Source organism: Tursiops truncatus, chromosome 3 (genome assembly GCF_011762595.2).
Source record: "Tursiops truncatus isolate mTurTru1 chromosome 3, mTurTru1.mat.Y, whole genome shotgun sequence".
NCBI classification, from domain to species: Eukaryota; Metazoa; Chordata; class Mammalia; order Artiodactyla; family Delphinidae; genus Tursiops; species Tursiops truncatus.
In genome coordinates this window covers 161,229,993-161,244,646 of record NC_047036.1, presented here as the reverse complement: position 1 = coordinate 161,244,646, position 14,654 = coordinate 161,229,993, and the positions used below count along the sequence as shown (strand labels likewise).

Sequence of the window (14,654 nt, the reverse complement as noted above, 5' to 3'; positions counted from 1 at the left end):
GGAATGCTTAAGATCCACTCTCTTAGCAGGCATGGAGCAACTGGCAGGCCTGGCTGCTGCAACGAATGGCTTGGCTGCCGCCGCCTTCTCCAGCTCCGCCACAGGGGTCACAGTGGCCGCGGTGCTGTCCTCGAGTTTCCAGCGTGAGGAGGTGGCCGGTGGAGAGAGGCATCATGTTTGAGGCAGAGACCCTGAGGCAGCCTCGCAAGTGGCCTCCTTCATTGCTGTTAACAATGCCATCACCCTGTGGCAGTTCCTCCTTCAGCTCCTAAAGGAGCCTCAGAACGATCACATGATCTGCTGGACCTCTAATGACGGGGAGTTCAAGGATTTGCAGGCAGAAGAGGTGGCTCGTCTCCGAGGGATTCAAAAGAACAAGCCTAACATGAATTATGACAAACACAGCCGACCCCTCAGATACTATTATATGAAGAATATCATTGAAAACGTGAGGGGTCAGAAGTTTGTGTACAAGTTTGTCTCGCACCCAGAGATTTTGAATACGGTTCCTATGCCAGCGGGCAGGCTTGAGGGAGACTGAAGCTTTACGCATCAGTGAAGTCAGCAGCGAGAGCTCCATAGATGAAGAGAATGGAGGGAAAAAGAAGCCACCGCAGCCTGGTGCCAAGACCCCTAGCTGCAGTGACTACAGACACTCTGGCTTATATTCTCCATTTACCCTCAGATCTTTGAACTCCTCCAATAGGAAGCTTTTCAAATCTATAAAGGTTGAGAATCCAGCTGAGAAATTGGCAGAGAAAAAAATCCCCTCAGGAGCCAACACCATCTGTTACCAAATTTGTAACACCTTCTAAAAAGCCACCAGTTGAACTTCTCGCTGCCACCAGTTCAACTGACCCAAGTATTTCTCCATCTTCCAAAGAAACTGCCCAAGCGCTGGAGACTTTGTCTTCCCCCAAACTGCCTTCGCTAGAAGCACCAACTTCTGCATCCAGTGCAACTGCCACTTTTACCACACCTCCTATTTCGTCCATTTGCCCTTTTCAGGAACCTCCTAGAACACCTTCACTACCGCTGAGTTCCAACCCAGAGATGGACCCAGACATGGACGCAGACATGGAGCCTCAAGACCAGGATTCAGCTTTGCCAGAAAAAGACAAAACAAGTAATTCATCAAGGTCCAAGAAACCCAAAGGGTTAGAACTAGTACCAACCATCATGATCACAGGCAGTGATCCAAGCCCACTGATTATTACGCTAGGATTATTTTCACAGACACCCTTCTCGACTCTGAGTGCCTTGGTCTCCAGTATCCACTTTTGGAGTACCCTCAGCCCTGTTGTTCCCCTAAGTCCAGCCAGACTGCAAGGTACTAACACACTTTTCCAGTTTCCTTCTGTGCTGAACAGTCATGGGCTCTTCACTCTGTCTAGCCTGTATGGACCTTCCACCCCTGGCCCATTTTCCACAGATCTACAGAAAACAACCTATGCACTTGTGGAATGGGAGAAACAACGAATAAACAGAGAGACATTGAACATGAATATATTTAAAGTGTGCGATTAATACTTCCACAATGATGATAATAGTCTATTGTGATTTCTGCCATTCCCCATTAAAATGCATTTTTTAGGGTTCCCTTAAAAAAAAAGATCCACTCTTCATCAATTTCAATTATACAATACAGTATAAGTGTATCAGATCATCATGTTTTAATCTTTAAATGCAGTTTTATTAGTTAGTTATACTTCAATAAACCTGAGGGGAGGCAGGAAGACTTTTAAGGTATTTTCCAATTTTCAGTACAACTTACAGTTTTTCTTCTATCAGTGGAAATAGGAATACAATTGCCTTGTTGACATTTCGAGGTTTTCTAGGCACACAGGGAACACTGATCTAAAATAAATTTCCTTCCAGTGTAAAATGTACAGCTGAGAAGTTAATGCACACACCTCACAGCTTGTGGTTTGACTGAGATTTGTCCTGGCACCCAGCTAGGACTGAGTGATTCAGACCTCCTACCGAAGCCAAGTGCTCTGGGATTCTTTAGCTTAAGTACCTAATGAGTGGGGATGGGGAGGGATGGGTGGAAGGTTCAGCGTTGTCAAGGCGCAAAGATGAAACTGGAGCCAGCCTCTTTATTACAAACGGTGAGTTCACATCTAAGTGTCTGCCTTTCTTAACAAGAAGCACAGTTCCATGCCGGGCAATCCCAGGCCAGGGAAAAGTTCTCTTTCAAACCTTAAGTGCCAGGCGGGGACAGATTCAATCCCAGCGGCGCTAAGTGATTCTGCTGAGTCAGGCTTCCTCTCGCAGGTTGTCACTCAGGTACTTGGGGGCGGGGTATTGGGAATCTGTCCAAGCGGGAGGCCGCTGGGGCAGGTGGGTGGGGCGATGCTCTGCACAGGCGTGGATGTCCTTTTTTTCTCCAATTGCGCCTAGACAGAACTTTTCCCTGGCCTGGGATTGCCTGTGATAAGAGGATGGCCCAGGCCAGTCCTGCCTGGAAGAAGAGGGTCTTATGTCCTCCAGGGATCAAGGGCTTGGTGTAAGGCTGTGTGGCCAGGCATGGAACCGACCTGCAGAATAGCTCTTAGTAGGGCTGGCAAGAACTCATGAAATTTCCAGAGCGCTCCCCGCCTTCCCAAAGTCAGTTTCCCCTCTCCGATTCACATCATCTATCAACTATTCTTCTCCCGTGGTGTATTTTAAACACACCCAGTATTTTAATTGTTTATCCTATTTGCGCAGAGTCGTGGATTGCACTGGGGAGGGGGGCGGTCTGTGGATGTTTTACACGAGGGGAAAGCCGAGAATAACCACTTGGAAGTAGGTGTATGAAATCCCTTCTCCTCCCAATTTTTTTTTCTTGGAAGAGACATCCTATGGGAAATCATTTTGTGGAGGGTTTTTTTTTTCAAACTTTTCTGGACGAGCTAACCTGTGACCACTGCCCATCTCTGGGTTAGTGCCCTTCAGAAGATTTACTCACTTATTTAAATTTCTTTTTTCAATAGTGTAAAATGTACTTAATTAATACAGCTTGAAAGACCGTATAAAATATTTTCAAAGAGGCAAGAAGGGTAAATTTCAGGGGGGAAAAAAAATCCAGTGTTACATTCCAGTATTTAAGAATTTTTATTTCACAGGCTTCCGTGGTGGCACAGTGGTTAAGAATCCATCTGCCAATGCAGGGGACATGGGTTCAAGTCCTGGTCTAGGAAAATCCCACATGCCGCGGGGCAACGAAGCCCGTGCACCATGACTACTGAGCCTGTGCTCTAGAGCCCACGAGCACAACTACTGAGCCCTCGTGCCACAACTACTGAAGCCTGCACACCTAGAGCCTGGGCTCTGCAGCAAGAGAAGCCACCAAAATAAGAAGGCTGCGCACTGCAACGAAGAGTAGCCCCCACTCGCCGCAACTAGAGAAAGCCCGCGCGCAGCCACGAAGACCCAACGCAGCCAAAATAAATAAATAAATAATAAATAAATAAATAAATATTGAGAAATGTCCTTTTGGGGGGCTTGTGGATACAGGAGCTTTTTTCAGTTTTCCATTCTATTAAACACTTGGAATAAATTTTAATGCATGGCAAGGTTGTCAAAGACTACACTTTTATGTAAATTATGATTTTCCTGTTTGCTTTTTGTCTTTCCTTCTGACTGGTATTTGTTGAATAGAATTTGAATTAAGAAGAGAGACTTGCGATAGGACAAGAAAAATCTAGAGTTGGAGATACCTTGCCTGTGAGTAACGTTAGGGCCTAGATTTTCCAGAATCAATCCTCTTTGTGGTTCCTTGTTAGAATTTACCAACAGCTCATCTGTGTGTGATTTTAAAGCAGATGCAGAGAAGGCATTCTTCCGATTTTGGAGCCACCACACTGGGAGACAGACAGATACATAGAAGCTTCAAGGACACCATCTTCCAGCTTATTTTCCAGATTCAGTGCCCTTGTAGTCAAGAGCATCCCCCAAACCACCATCAACTTTTTGATTTTCATTTTCATAGAAGTGATTTTCCCCTGGTGTCCCACATGAAGATCTATGAGAGTCTGATTTTTTTCTGGAAGGCTTCATGTCTCCACCGAGAAAGTATTTCAGAGTTTTACGATTGGGAGTATTTTCTGATTCCACTGTTCTCTAGATTATACCTTTATAATGTCTAATTTGTGTGGGAAGCACTTGATGCTGTTCACAGTGCTAGGGAGTATGTTTTCCTGATTCACCATGATATTTACAATAGTGCAGCCAAAAAGAATTACATGGGAGTTTGATATTTGACTTTTAATTGGATTTACATACCTAGTCACCCTTCCTGGCCCACAATGGAGAAACAAGTTAGGAAGGTTTACTCATGTTCCTTTTTCTGTGCCAGTGTGTAAGAGGGTCAAACCTTTAAAACCTGTAGGCTCTACTCCTATACACCTTAAAGGGGCAACACATTAACTTTTGACAAGCCAGCTTAACCCACTTAACCTTGCCCTACTCTCCTTCAAAAGTATTTTTGTGGAATAATACTACTTCTATTAACTTAATGCATGTGTCAACAACAGTCTTAACATATGATCATATTTATTTTAGGTTGGGTGTTAATCCTGTCTTCAAAGGGCAATGATAAAATGGAAGATAACCCATGGAAAATACCTTTTAGGTATTGGACAGGTATTCAGCATAGGAAATTTTTAGAAGATGAGGATAAGAAATTCAAAAGTAGAAATCCCAGTATGATGTATTTAGGCACATTGGTCACAAAAGAAAAACTCTGAAACCAACTCCATGGGCACTAGCAGTAGAATCAATAATTGAAAGTGGTATAGTCTTAGAAAGGAAAAATAGAAAAAAAAAAAAAACCCGAATGGATGGTTTTTCTTCCAGTACGTAAACAGCTCTGAGTGATTATTCTCATCCTCACAACTGGGAAAAAACTGAACAACGAGAAGAGCAATATCTCTTCTTAGATCCATGACAGATTGGAGATTACACGTGTTAACTGAAAGAAAAACACATGATGTGAGATCTGTGACTTTGTTTTATTTATGGACTTACTGAGGACTGTAGCAGGAGACAGCTTCTCAGGTAGCTTTGAGGAACTGCTCCAAACAGTAAGTTTGAAGTTCCATATACCAGTGATTTAGAGAAGGGGTATGTGCACTCAAGCACACATTTTTGTAATAGAAGGTTACTTTTAGTCATGAGGAAGAGATATCTTCATTGATGATTTTAGCGCTTTTCTAAGTATAGGAAAATGCAAAATTGGGGTTCATAAAGTTTTTACTGACAATATCTAACTATCTAAAGTCCTGTTTTTCCACTTTTCCCAGAGCACAGGGTGCCTCATTCCTGATCTCATCCCTGAATTCATTTCATAGTGTGTGGGAAGTCAGCAACTGTATCAACTAATGGCTTACTTTTTGTAGAACTGGGTGGTGTTTGACATTATTTTTATTTATTTACTTGAAGTTTATTTTACTGAAGTATAGTTGATATATAGTATTATGTAAGTTACAGGTGTACAACATAGTGATTCACAATTTTATAGTCATAAAATACTGAATATATTCCCTATGTTGGACAATATATGCTTGTAGCTTATTTATCTTATACATAATAGTTTGTACCTCTTAATTCCCTACCCCTGTCTTGCCTCTCCCCCTTACCCTGTCCCTACAAGTATGCACTAGTTTGCTTTCTGTATCTATGAGTCTTTGTCTTTTTTGTTATATCCTCTTGGTTTTTTTTTTTTTTTTAGATTCCACATATAAGTGATATCATACAGTATTTGTCTTTCTCTGTGTGACTTATTTCACTTAGCTTAATACCCTCTAAGTCCATCTATGTTGTTTCAAATCACAAAATACATTCTTTTTTATGGCTGAGTAGTATTTCATTGCATATATATACCCCATCTTCTTTGTCCATTCTCCTGTTAACGGACACTTAGGTTGCTTCCATATCTTGGCAGTTGTAAATAATGCTGCTGTGAACATTGGGGTGCATGTATGTTTTTGAATTAGTGTTTCCAGTTTTTTCTGGATATACATACCCAGGAGTGGAATTGCTGGGTCATATGGCAGTTCTATTCTTAGTTTTCTGAGAACTCTCCATACTGTTTTTCAGAGTGCCTGCAACACTTTACATTTCCACCAACAGTGTAGGAGGGTTCACTTTCTCCACTTCCTCACCAACATTTGTTATTTGTTTTCTTTTTGGTGATAACCATCCTGAAAGATGTGAGGTGACATCTAATTGTGGTTTTAATTTGCATTTCTCTGATGATTAATGACATTGAGCAACTTCTCATGTGCCTGTTGGCCATCTGAATGCTCTCTTTGGAAAAATGTCTATTCAGGTCTTTTGTCTAGTTTTAAATCGATTGTCCAGTCGTGTGAACTTTTTACGTGTTTTGGATATCATTAACCCCTTATCAGTCACACGATTTGGAAATATTTTCTCCTATTCAGTAGGTGTTCTTTGTGTTTTGTCCATGGTTTCCTTTGCTGTGTCACAGCTTTTAAGTTTAATTTGGTTCAATTTGTTTATTTTTGCTTTTATTTCCTTTGATTTCAAAGACATATCCAAAAAAATATTGCTATGATTTAGGTGCAAGTCTTTTCCTCTAGAAGATTTCTGGTTTCTTGTCTTATATTTATTTATTTTTAAAATTAATTAATTAATTTTATTCTTGGCTGCTTTTGGGTCTTCATTGCTGCATGCCAGCTTTCTCTAGTCGCGGTAAGCGGGGGCTACTCTTCATTGTAGTGCGCAGGCTTTTCATTGCGGTGGCTTCTTTTGTGGAGCATGGGCTCTAGGCACACGGGATTCAGTAGTTGTGGCATACGGGCTCAGTAGTTGTGGCTGGCGGGATCTAGAGCGCAGGCTCAGTAGTGTAGTTGCTCCATGGCATGTGGGATCTTCCAGGACCAGGGCTTGAACCCGTGTCCCCTGCATTGGTGGGCAGATTCTTAACCACTGTGCAACCAGGGAAGCACTATATTTAGATCTTTAATCCAGTTTGAGTTTATTTTTGTACATGGTGTTAGAGAATGTTCTAATTTCATTGTTTTACATGTAGCTGTCCAGTTTTCCCAGCACCACTTATTGAAGAGAGTTTCTTTTCTCCATTGTATATTCTTGTTCCTTTTTGTAGATTAACTGACCATAATTGGGTGGATTTTTTTCTGGACTCTTATTCTCTTCCATTGATCTTTGTGGATGTGTTGGTGCCAATGCTATAATGTTTGATTACGGTACATTTGTAGTTTGGTCTGAAGTCATGAAGCATGATTCCTCCAGCTCTGTTCTTCTTTCTCAAGATTGTTTCAGCTATTCAGAGTTTCCAAACAAATTTTAGAATTATTTGTTCCTGTTCTGTGATAAATGTCATTGATATTTTGAAAGAAATTGCATTGAATCTGTAGATTGCCTTGTGTGTTATGGTCATTTTAACAGTATTAATTCTTCCAGTCCATGAACACAGTATATCTTAACATCTGTTTGTGTTGTCTTCAGTTTCTTTCATCAGTGTCTTACAGTTTTCCAAGTACAGGTCTTCTTACCTACAACATAGGTTTATTCCTAGGTATTTTATTCTTTTTCATGGGATGGTAAATTGGATTGTTTCCTACATTTCTCTTTCTGATAGTTTGTTTTTGCTGTACAGAAATGCAACAGATTTCTGTATATTATTTTTTTATACTGCAACTTTACTGAATTCATTGTTGAGCTCTGGTAGTGTTTAGGTGGCATCTTTAGATTTGGTATGTATAGTATCATGTCATCTGAAAGCAGCAACATTTTTACTTCTTCCTTTTCTGTTTGGATTCTTTTTATTTCTTTTTTGTGTCTGATTGCTGTGGCTACAACTCCCAATGCTATTTTGAATAAATGTGATGAGAGTGGGCATCCTTGTATTTTTCCTGGTCTTAGAGGATATGCTTTCAGCTTTTCACCATTGAGTATATTAGCTGTGAGTTTGTCATGTATGGTCTGTATTATGTTGATGTACGTTCCCTGTGCACACCCATTTTGAAAAGTTTTTATCATAGACGGATGTTGAATGTTTTCAAAATCTTTTCCTACATCTATTGAGATGATCATGTGGTTTTTATTCTTCAATCTGTTAATCAGGGGAGCTCTAACCCAGATCTTCTCCACCTCAGTTACAGGAGGAATTGTCAGTTTAATTACACACCCCAGCAATAAAATCTGCATCACAAAAGAATGACCCATTATAGGCCACATAGAAAAAGAATGCACATTATATCTCCTACAATAAATCGACCCCTTCAACTACTCACCCAGTGAGCAACTGTCATCACCCTGAACTCTTGTTTTTCTCCAATGGAGTTTCCATTAAAATAACCCTTCCCAACTTCCTTCTTTTTCTCAGTGAAATAATGTTCCTCTGCTTTGTTTGTTGGTCTTGACTATGGCTTCTGTTGTAGCTTGCTTGCAACTCAGGAGCTGCAGTCCTTTTCTATTTCCCCATAAACCCATTTTTACTGGTAAAATAAATGACCATTTTATTTTTAAGGTCAATAACGGGGTGTGCCACCTTATTCAGCAGGTCGTAATCTGCATATCCTTAATTCAGTATTGGAATCTGTCCAACCAGGAGGCCTCTCAGGCAGGTGGGTGGGGCGACCCTCAGACCAGCTTAGAAGTCCTTTCTCCCACCACACATAAGGTAGCACGCTGTGTAAGCTTCCCAGGCTCTGGAGACCCTCACATATACGCACTAGTCATTGGAGTCGTTAGAAGGGACTCTGACCCAGGAAACCTCGAAATGGTGAGTGTGGTGCCCTGGGGTGCCGAGACGCAGAGAGGGGCTGGTCGGAACTGGACATCTTTTGAACTGGCCTCTTCATGGTCACCGTTGGAATCAGTGGATACTTGTGGGTTTGGGGTACCGCTCGGACCTCAGTCCCCTCCAGCTGTGGGAAGGGGGTTGGCCCCCAAAGCCAGGACCCCGGGCGTCCTGTCCCGTTACTTCTCATAGGAATTTCCACCCTGGAGCCTCTCCCCGCAGCTCTGCACCCGTAGCCCCTCTTCTTCCCCACATTGTGCCAGGCGAGTGTAGGTTCAATCCCAGCGCCTAAGCGTGGTTTTGCCGGGTCAGGCTTCCTCTCGCAGGTTGTCACTCAGGACAAGGGGGCGGGGTATTGCGATCTGTCCAACCCGGAGTCCCCTGAGGCAGGTTGGTGGGGCGTTGCTCCGCACCCACGTGAATGTCCTTTTTTTCTCCCAAGGCCTGGCAGAGGTCGAACGCTGTGTATGGTTCACTTGCTCTGGAGACTGTCACATATCATCTGTCGCCCTGTGATCTGTGCTGGTCATGGAGTCGTTAGTAGGGACTCAGACCCAGGAAACATTAATGATGAGAATCCAGAATAATCTGACTGGACTTCAAAATTGGGACAAATATCACTTTACAGCTCTTTACCGTATCATTGTAATAATAATATCACCCTCCCCCTGCACCACAGACTGTCAGAATAGAGGCACGAATTGCATCCTGGGAAATCTCCACCCATTTCCATGAATCAGGAAGACAAAAGACTCCTGCCTCATATAAGCACATTCACCCATTTCTTTTTTTTTTTTTTTTTTTTTGATGTGGACCATTTTTAAAGTCTTTATTGAATTTGTTACAGTATTGCTTCTGTTTTATGTTTTGGTTTTTGGCTGTGAGGCATGTGGGATCTCAGCTCCTGGATCAGGGACTGAACCCACATCCCCTATCTTGGAGGTGAAGTCTTAACCACTGGCCTGCCAGGGAAGTCACCACCCACTTCTATAAAAAGTTTGTCCTCACTTGTAATCAGAGAGAAGGTGTCTTTAGAGCATTAGCTCCCCCTTCTCTTTCTCTGGCCATTGAATAAAAGCCTGTCTTGCTTGCACCAAACTCAGTTTCCTTATTGGCAGCTCAAACCTGAGCAGGAAAGAACTCCCTGACCCAGTGAGGGTTCGGGGGCAGGGGGGTGTTGGTTCAGCTAGGGGCCCAGGAGGGGAGTCTCCAGTCTAATGCAGTAACAAATCTTCTTTAAAATTTTTGGAGAACTTAGTGTTGAAGCCACTTACACAAAAGTAGAGCCTAGATTTATTTTATGGGTGTTTTTTGTTTACCAACTCAACCACTTCACGCTATAGTTCTATTCTGATTTTGCTTTTTGTCTTGAGTTAGTCTCAGTTGCTTGTTTCTCCTGAGGAATTTATGCATTTCTTCTAAGTTATCTTATATTTTGGCATACAGTTGTTCATTGAATTCCTTTATAATCCTTTTTATTTCTGTAATGTCCATAGTCATATCCCTCATTCTTTGTGATTCTATGAATGTGAATATACCCTCTTTCTCTCTAGATCTATCTAGCTAAAGATTTGTCAATTTGTAAGAACTTGTAAGAAGACAGGGTAAGGGGGTCCCTAGAGAAAGAGAACCAGGCATGACTTTCTTGACAGACAAGAAGCCATTTCTGGCCTAAGCCATTTTGTGATCTAAGCTTGGCCGGAATGCTTGCTCTTGAATAGATCTCAGTAATTAACCAAAATAAGGGAATGTAAGAACAAAAGAAAAGGATCAAGTAACCATAGGTCAGGGATAAAACAGCGTCCTAGTTCCTCAAGGGTACACATAAAAATCTGATACATGTCTTTGAGTTCTGCAGGACCTAAGGCCCCCAAGTGAAGGATGGAATGATGGTGTTGACCCTCCTGACTTCAGTCAACTATAGCTTGGACTCTGTGAACCTTTGCCCAAATTCCTGGCTGAATTCTCCTCTTCTCAAGCCCCTTCAGAATATGCATGTACCCATAGCTTAGAAGTTCTCCAGTTTTGCTGTTCTGAGTGACACTGCTTTGGGAAAGATCCCTGTGTTCTCCTTACTTGCTGCAAATAAATCCTTTCCTCTCCACACCTTTGGCTTGGATGTGTCTTTTGCCGAACACCCACCAAGAGGCAAACCCAGCTTTTGGGTAACAAACTCACTTTTGGTTTCATTGGTTTTCTCTACAGTTTTACTATTCCCTGTTTCACTCATTTCTACTTTAATTTGTATTAATTCCTTTTCTCCTTGTGTTTAAGACCTCATCTTTACAGTCTCTTGAAGTACATACAGGGTACTGATTTGAGGTCTTCCTTCTCTGTTAGTAGAGCTATTAATGGCTATAAATTTTTTCAAGGTTCTGTTTTAGATACAAGCCATAAAGTTCGACCATGTTGGAATGATGTAATGTCCCTCAATATGCCTAATGATATCTTTTGTATTCAAGTCAATTTTGCCTAATATTTGCATAATCTCTCCAGTCTTCATGTTGGTGTTGTTCACAGATATATCTATCACAGGCTTTTATTTTCAATTTGTTGGTGTCTTTGAATCTAAAGTGTGCTTCCTCTACATAGCACATATTTAGATCATGGTTTCTTTGTTTGATCTGAGATGACAATCTCTTCCTCCTGTTTGGGCTATGTAAACCACTCACATTTAGTATTAATACATAGTGGCAATTACAACTGCCATTTTACTTTCTGTATCCTACAATTCTCATGTTGTTTTTGGTTCTTAAGGCCTTCTTTTACATTAAGTGAATATTTTCAAGTTTCCACTTTCTTTTTTTTTTTTTTAATTGTGGTACGCGGGCCTCTCACTGTTGTGGCCTCTCCCATTGTGGAGCACAGGCTCCAGACGCGCAGGCTCAGCGGCCATGGCTCATGGGCCCAGGCGCTCCGCGGCATGTGGGATCTTCCCGGACGGGGGCATGAACCCGTGTCCCCTGCATCAGCAGGCGGACTCTCAACCACTGCGCCACCAGGAAAGCCCATCCACTTTCATTTTTAAATGACATCTCCATTATACATTTAAAATATTTTTAGAGGTTGCTCATTTAACATATATGTATTAATTAAAAAAATGAGACTCAGATTTATGCTAGCATAATTCCAGTGATATATGGAAACATTACTCATATAAAGCTCTATTCCCTTTTGCCATTTTTGTTATTACTGTTATGCAGATTATATCAACTTATGATATAACCCGGAAATATTTTCTCACACTTATGTACAATCTGTGGTCATCTCCTTAGCCTAGTACAGTTACTCCCACCTTTGTGCTTTTTAATGGCAAACATACTACATAGATATTACACTGCTATATATAATGACCTAGTAACACATTACATACATAGGATTTTACACAGTACTTTTGACATCTGCTAAAAGAGAAAATATGTATTGATTCTGCCTTTTCTGGTTACAGAATTACCTGTACAGGTGTTTTTGTTTCTTTATGTTGATATGAATTATCTTCTGTAGTCCCTTGCTATCAGCCTGAAGAACTCCAGTAATTCCCGTGAGGCAATTGGCTATCAATATATTCTTTCACTTTTTGTTGATCTGAGAGAGTCCTTATTTTGCCAAAAACTACCTTTTTCAGAAGGTAGTTTTGAATATAGGATTGTTGGTTGACAGCCTTTTTTCCTAGCGCACTTTGAATGTTTCCCTCTGCCTTCTGGCTTCCCTGTTTTCTGCTGAGACATCACCTGGCAATTTTACTGCAGTCTCCTTGTAAGAGTTGGGTCACTTTTCAATTGCTCTTTATTCTCACTGTATGGTTTACCTTCCTGTTTGTTTACATGTCTCATATTTTTGATATAAACTAGATAGTTTAGGAAATATAATGTAGCAACTTTGGGAACTGGACCCATTCCTTCTGGAGATTTTTATTGTTATGTGCTTATTTGTTCAGTGAGTGCCTGCATTATTTTATTTATTTTTTCAATATTTATTTATTTGGTTGTGCTGGCTCTTAGTTGTGGCAGGCGGGCTCCTTAGTTGCAGCTCATGGGATCCTTAGTTGTGGCATGCGAACTCTTAGTTGCAGCATGCACGTGGGATCTAGTTCCCTGACCAGGGATTGGACTCAGGCCCCTTGAATTGGAAGTGCAGAGTCCCAACCACTGTGCCACCAGGGAAATCTCAAGTGCTTGCATTAGTTTAATAAAACCTGTTCCCCCTGTAGTGAGAAGCCAGAGCTGGTGTATTGAATTAAGAATATGTAGATGAGTGACTTCCCTGATGGCGCAGTGGATAAAGACTCCATGCTCCCAATGCAGGGGGCCCAGGTTCGATCCCTGGTCAGGGAAATATATCCCACATGCATGCCACAACTAAGGAGTCTGTGAGCCGCAACTAAGGAGCCCGCCTGCCGCAACTAAGACCTGGCACAACCAAATAAATAAATATATTAAAAAAAAAAGAACATGCAGATTATATGATCCTGCAATCTCACTCCTAGGCTAATATCTGGAGAAAACTACGATTCTAAAAGATACATCTGGGGATTCCCTGGTGGCACAGTGGTTAAGAATCCGCCTGCCAATGCAGGGGACATGGGTTCAAGCCCTGGTCTGGGAAGATCCCACATGCTGCAGAGCAACTAAGCCCGTGAGCCACAACTACTGAGCCCACGTGCCACAACTACTGAAGCCTGTGCACCTAGAGCCCGTGCTCCGCAACAAGAGAAGCCACTGCGATGAGAAGCCTGTGCATCACCATGAAGAGTAGCCCCCACTCGCCACAACTAGAGAAAGCCTGCATGCAGCAACAAAGACCCAATGCAGCCAAAAATAAATAAATTAAAAAGATACATCCATCCCTATGCTCACAGCAGCAGTATTCACAATAGCCAAGAGATGGAATCAGCTTAAACGTCCATCGACAGGTGAATGGATAAAGAAGATGTGGTTAATATATACAATGGACTACTACTTGGCCATAAAAAAGAATGAAATAATGCCATTTGCACAACATGGATGAACCTAGAGATTATCACACTAAGTGAAGTTAAGTCAGGGAGAGAAAGACAAATACCAAATGCTATCACTTACATGTGGAATCTAAAATATGACACAAATGAACTTATCTATGGAACAGAAACAGACTCACACACATAGAGAATAGACTTGTGGTTGCCAAGGGGGAGAGGAAACGGTGGAGGGATGAACTGGGAGTTTGGAATTAGCAGATGCAAAGTATTATACATAGAACAGATAAACAACAAGGTCTTACTTTATAGCACAGGGTACTGTATTCAACATCCTATTATAAACTGTAATAAACTGAAAAAAATATAAATATAAATAAATAAATATATATGTATATATAACTGAATCACTTTGCTGTACAACAGAAGTTAATACAACATTGTAAATCAACTGTAGTTCAATAAAATTAATGTTTAAAGAAAAGAGTATAGTCCTTCAGAAGGGTTCACTGGCATAGCAGTCCTATCTTTCTCTCTTGCTAGCTTTTTATTGTCTCACAATTTGCCTAAATTTATAGGCCTTGGTTATGTCACAAAAGAGATTATAAAAATATTACCTAGCATACTAAGAAGTGAATCTATGTATTTTATAACCTGTCTCTAATAGTGATAAAAGATAAAATAAAAAATCATAAAAATGACCAACAGCCCCCTCTTCTAACATAATTGAATAAAGTTTCTTAGCAATTAAGTTTAGCTCCACGAGAATGTTCTTGCTTTCAAGAAAATGATTTATGATCACCAATGATAAAATAAAGTTAACCGCCTAAAAGCATTCAATACTTCTTGCTACCTTGAACAGCAATCAAATCCTCTAACACAAGTAAAATTCCTATAAGAAGTCCTTTTGAACACCATTACTGTTAC

General features: G+C 41.2%; 1 protein-coding gene and 1 pseudogene across 1 annotated transcript in view; one reads left to right on the top strand and one right to left on the bottom strand.

The window, feature by feature from the left end:
- LOC101336394 (uncharacterized) overlaps positions 1-14,654 on the bottom strand; it is a 72,535-nt gene that overhangs the window by 53,084 nt on the left and 4,797 nt on the right.
- Positions 32-1,527, top strand: LOC101336679 (ETS domain-containing protein Elk-4 pseudogene; annotated as a pseudogene).